Raw genomic sequence first — 6,000 nt, forward strand, 5'->3', positions numbered from 1 at the left:
TGTCCTGCGGGTTCCTCCAGAGTGCCATCTAGAATGCGCTGATCACTCTCTGTGCACATACGAGGTTAAGAAACGTGTAGATTTGGCACCTCAGGGCATGCTCTAGTGGCAGAGATTGTAGGTTGATTGTTTGTGGGTGGGTTTTTTTTTTGGTTGGTTTTGGGTTTCTTTTGGTGTGTGTATGGTTGGACTCGATGATGTCAAAGGTCCTTTCCAACCATGAAGATTCTATGATTCTATGTAAATGAATACTGTTTTTTCTGACAAAGCACCTAAATATCTGGCTTAGTTAGCACTCCAGTTATGAACAATAATCACTGCACTAAGAGGCTTATTAGGGATGGTAAAATAGTTATCCCGTGTTTTTTTTTTTTTGATGGCAAGGGAAGAAATGTGAGGAGGAGGAAGAGTTTCAGACAGAGTAACGAGAGAGAGCAGTGAAAAAGGAATTCAATGGGACCCAGACAGAGAAGCTTTATGGAGATACATGGGGACCTTTCATGGGGGAAGGCAGGGATGGGCTTTTATCATCAAGGAGCTAGTATACTATGAAGGCAAAGTGTAATATATGGCTGCTGAATAAAAACCCTGCAAAGGATTCAGCCCCTAGCATCCTCATATACACTCCTCCCCTAAATTATTGTAAGTAATGGTGGTGTAGATCTTTCAAGGTAACTGTGATTATCTGAACGACCTCTTTTTGTAATGGCCACATAATGTCAGCTTTTGTTTATCATTCCCTTGCAAGTCAAGCTGTAAGTGCACACAATAGCCTCATGCTTCAAACTTTGTAAAGGTGCATTTATTTTGCAGAAAACATCTAGTGCACTTCCTGTAAAGAGGGAATTAGATGATGCAGCCCAAATATCTGCCTGGTAACCAAACAGAGGAATTTTAACAGATCTCTGACAGGACATCATGCTCAACACTAAAATTCACAATATGGTACTTCTTGTTCTAGACTGAAAACATTTTTTAACAGGGACTATGTATTGCTATAGGGGCTAGTACAATGCCATTCTGCAAGTTAACAGGCAGAATGGGGATACAAAACATTATTTCCAGGGAGACATTAGAGAACAATAACTTTTTTTTCTTTCACTAGTTTCCATGCCAGTATTTTAGGTAAAGTTAAGGACTCCTGTGAAAACTGAAGCTCATTTCTGCGGAGCATTATTTTGAAAATAGATGTTTGAAGATTCACAGAAAACGGACGTTTTTAATTTTTAATTTCCCACAGAACTGAAATTGCCACATTATTTAATAAAAGGCAAAGAATCTTGTTTTGACCTTTCTGAGATATTTCCAAAGGTCTCTGACATGATCATGTATGTTTCAGAACAAGGTGAATCTGAATTCACCTTGTAGGTTTTAGAAGAAGACTTGCATTATCTTTCTGTCTCTGGAGGACAATGTTTGCTTGGATGAAATCTCTACAAATGGATTTCTCTTCCTTGATGATTCATGTTAATGCAAGCATATATAACTATTAATAGAATGATAGGCTCAACCTGGCTGTGTAGTGTTTTCACTCACGTTATTGAGCGCTTCTGGTCTGGATCCTTCTTCTAAGTCAGAGCAATTCAGAGTGGGAGTATTTGCCTTTTTATACTTCAGTTGAAAGATTTATAAATGAGTACTGGAAGTGGTCCAGTCCGGCCTCATGATTATAATATAGAAGCTAATTAAGCTACCTACAGTTCCCATTGTAAGATCATTATTACAGTTGATATGTTTTGTTAGACTATTTTTTCACTTATTCGGTTTTGTTGGAGTAAGTTAATTCAGCTACACGTTGATGGCCAAAATAGCTACCAGATAATCTAGTCTCTGCTGTTCTCAGCTTTCAACCTATAGCAGCATAGACTGTAATTAAGCGCTATAACCGTGACCAACAATTAGCACCAAAAGGTGACAGATTATTTAACACATGGAACATGAGCAGCATAGTGCACCTGTACCTGCACACTTTCAGAGAAGACTTGTATCACCATAGAGGTAATGCATGTTGTCAAGAGGAATCATCAAGACGTAACTGGAGGTGCTATGGATAACGTGGGCGTGAGGAGGAGCTACCTAATCTCAAAGCTCTGAAACACGTTAAATGTAACATAACACTAGTCTCAAGCCTAAATTAACAACAGTGGAAAAACTGCAATAATCAGTCTTCATGGTTCATCACATCTCTTCTCCTGGTAGATGGCCCTTGAGGTATTTATTTACAGTAGGGCTACCTTTAACAAATATTTGCATTTTTACCATCTTCTGTTTCTTGCATTCAGAAGAAAACAGCTCATGACAACTTGCAAATTACAAAACAAAGACTCCTGGAAGTTTTGTCTATTGCAGAAACTTCAGCAAGGGACAATCATGGTAAGTTATTTACATTTGGTACTAATGTTATCAATTTGTTTAAACCCTTGGAAAGAGACAGAGATAGCAGAAACTTCTGTGATATGAACCTAGGTGCTCCACACAGCTCCTCTTTCTTTACAGTTGAAACAATTCCTTCTACAGGCTTTTTATCTGGCAAACAAAACATGATTGTTATTTTCTACTATTTTTGTACATAAGTCAGGAAGCAGACCTGTAATAATATTTGTATAATGCTTCCAACTTACCGTGGAGAGAAAGGGGAGACCCTTCCACTCTTTGAGTGAGCAGGGTGAGAGTAGAGACCTTCCTGATGAGCTGAACAAAGACAGCATGGACCTTGTACAGTGGTATGGAGTAGTTTACTGGCAGCATCTGGGAAAAAAGACACCATTTGGCAACAAACGCTTTCACCACAGAGTGCATTGCTTCCAGGAAATACCTTGCTTACCGGCCACAATTATAAAAATGAACTTGCCCTCTTCTGAACCTCTAATTTCGTGTATCCAGCAGAAAAGGAGTATTTTATATGGCATGACTGTAGCAATGGTGACAGCAGTGAAAACAACATCCATAATAAGCAGAAAGCTAAATTTCCAGAATAGTCTTTCAATGATGTTTTCCTTCCAAGTTAACCAAATAACAGCAGGAAGCTGAAATATTTATTTCCTCTCCGCAAGGAAACACAGCTTTTGGTGAATGGCACCTTTATTAGTGTGAAAATAACAGAAAAATGATTGCAAGATGAAGAAATCTTAACAAATTACTTTGGAGGAGTACTAGATTTTGCAAGCATTCAAAAATGTGATTAGAGTTGGTAGGGCCACAGCTTTACAAAACTAGCATTTAAAGTTCATTGCCGTAGCCCAGACAAAAGCTTTTGGGATTTTTATGTGCAAATAAGAGTTAAATGTAGGATTTATTTTTTTTTAAATAGTAAAATCCATGAATAATGCAGATATATTTTTACTGATCACTGGAGGAAAAATAATTTAGTCCAAAAGAGGTAACAAAATTAAATAATAATGAAATGTAATAGAGCATTAAAAAGACAGAACTATTTAATTATGGAATAACAGATTGATATTCACAAACTCTCCATAAACAGAATAATGTGTGTAAGAACCTTGACTCATGTTAATACTTCTATTTGTTTTTTTGGTTTCTCTTTTTTCAAACTGGCAATCATAGCTGAACAGAATTTGAGGCAAAGGCATAATTGTATGATTTTTGCAAATTCTTTCATTTTATTAAACCAGCTTATTCTAACTTTTAGTACTTTAATTTCATTAGTTAATGAATACATTTTATTTAGTTTTAATGTTTCTGTTTTCTTCCTTTTACTCCTGTATTACCTGTTCCTTCTTTTTATATAATAGGTATTTGTTTTCAATTTGTTTTTCTTTAATAAAACTGTCTATTTCTACCCAAACTAAACGCCTTGTGTAGTTATTTTCAGTCTTTAAACACCACTAAGAAACCTACTGCCTGGCAGCAGAAAAAGCCACCGCAGTAAGCAGAATGATTTACTAGAAGGGGAATCCATAAAATGTGACTATCAGACCTTTGAGCCTAAATCTTCAGTGCCATGCAGCCGATTCACATTCAGCTACCTACCTTTTCATGCAAATTTATTTTGTTCTACTTTAGCTGTTAGTGCATTAGCAGCATATTTCATTTTGTTATTGAGAAATGTTATGGTACAACTCCACATTAATTTTGAGACATCTATATTATTCCTTTAGTAGTATACAACACACACATCTTTCTTTGGACAATATCGTCAAACAGGATCCTTTAGAGATTTCATCGTAACGCCAGGTCGGTTCTTTGTCATATGACCATCTGCCAAGAAGGCTATTTTCCCACTTAATTTCTTTCCTTTAGGAAAATATAGCTCCCTTGTAGGGATTCTATGAAAATAAAATGCTTTTATAAGCTTATCAGTGCTGTTACAAATGTATCATTACCACTGGCGGTTTTGCCTTTTCTTCCAGCATATTACACAATTAGCCATTTGAACTCATGCAGCATTTTTTGAAGGCGTAACATAAGGAGTACAGTATGTCTTCACAAGCATACAGTTCAGTAGCAGAAGTCCCACCACGAACCCAAAGCCTTTCTTTTTTCTAGATGTTGCTTTCCAGTTTATCCTTGCTATAGAATTGTTAGCATACTTTTTGATCTTTCGATTTTTTTAAATTTTTTTTTTATTCCCCCTTCATTAAAAAGTATTGGCAAAGTGTTTTTTCATTTCCGTACAGTTGTCTGCTTGTGCTACAGATTTGATGCCATCTCTGCTGAAGTCTTCAGTCTACAATGACATTTCCTCTCACCACAACAACCACCTACAACTTCAATACCTGTTTTCCTGCCAAATCCCAAAACACTTGAGGAAGTTTACCATGTCAGTGTCTCTCAAACAGGAATTTCCCACCACTACTCCCAAAAGAATTCAAATTCTGCCAGAAAATTCAGAATCCAGAATCCTCTTTTTACTCTCCTTCTTGCTTCTTGTGTTCTGACTCTACATCTCCTTGCTACAATGCAATAACCATCTCTTTGTCAGCTCCTGACATCTCTTACAGGCTTACGTAGCTCCATGGATGCATCCTAAGGAAGGTTTTGTGTTTGTGATGTAAAAAGGTCTGTTGAACAAGTCACGGTTTCACTGTTCTCCATGTCCCATCTACAAATTCAGCAAAATCCCGTCTCCTAATCTTTGAATTTCCTGTGCTTTATGGCTTTAAGTTAATAGTGGTAAAAAATGCGATCTTAACTTGTAGCTCTGTGTGTGTGTCTGTTTGTACACTGTCCTATATACACACAAACACACAGAGATAAACCTAGCAGAGAGTTCCCAATTTCAGCTTCCAAGTATAAAGAAAGTTGTACAAAAATGTTTATACAAAGTACACATTTGTCTTCCTAAGAGTTTCAATTTGTCTAGGCATGTGATGTTTAACATAATAATGGCACAACTCAGTAATATACAATATTGCTAAAGCGAATTATATAGAAGATGCTTTACATGTTAAATGCATATGTTGCTGCTGATGAAGTGATACACTGGAGTTGCTAATGAAAACCTAATTAGCCCTTAGATAAACAGATTATGGTTATGATGTGTGAAATAAAGAGCAGTGATGAAGAAAATTAAGCAGCCTCCTAGCTCCAGAAACTGTATCAAAACTTCTTATTTTGAAGCGGAAAAAAATAATCCTGGCTCCATGTGTTTCATGGCTGCATACTGAATTAGTCCTCTACCAACAAATTCCAAAGACAGGGAAGAATTTCAAAATGGAAAGTTTACGTATGCATCAACTAAATTATGATGTTTTACTAGTTTGTTTGCTAAATGATTGATTACAGGCTAAAATGAATTATATGAATTTAGAAAAAGATCATTATGATGTAAAATAATTAAAAGGTTTCAAGAAATATGGATACTTTTGAAGAACAAAATCATTATGCCAGTAAGTGAATAAGACAAAGCATGAAATAATGTTGTACTATCAGAGCAAGAGAAATCCCTTCCCTCTAGGACTGAAAGCTAAGAAATTTCATGAGGTGGGAACACTACTTTCAACCAGAGTTAATGCAGACCCTGCCTTGCCGAAAGCAACG

Source organism: Larus michahellis, chromosome 5, assembly GCF_964199755.1.
Source record: "Larus michahellis chromosome 5, bLarMic1.1, whole genome shotgun sequence".
Taxonomy (NCBI): Eukaryota; Metazoa; Chordata; class Aves; order Charadriiformes; family Laridae; genus Larus; species Larus michahellis.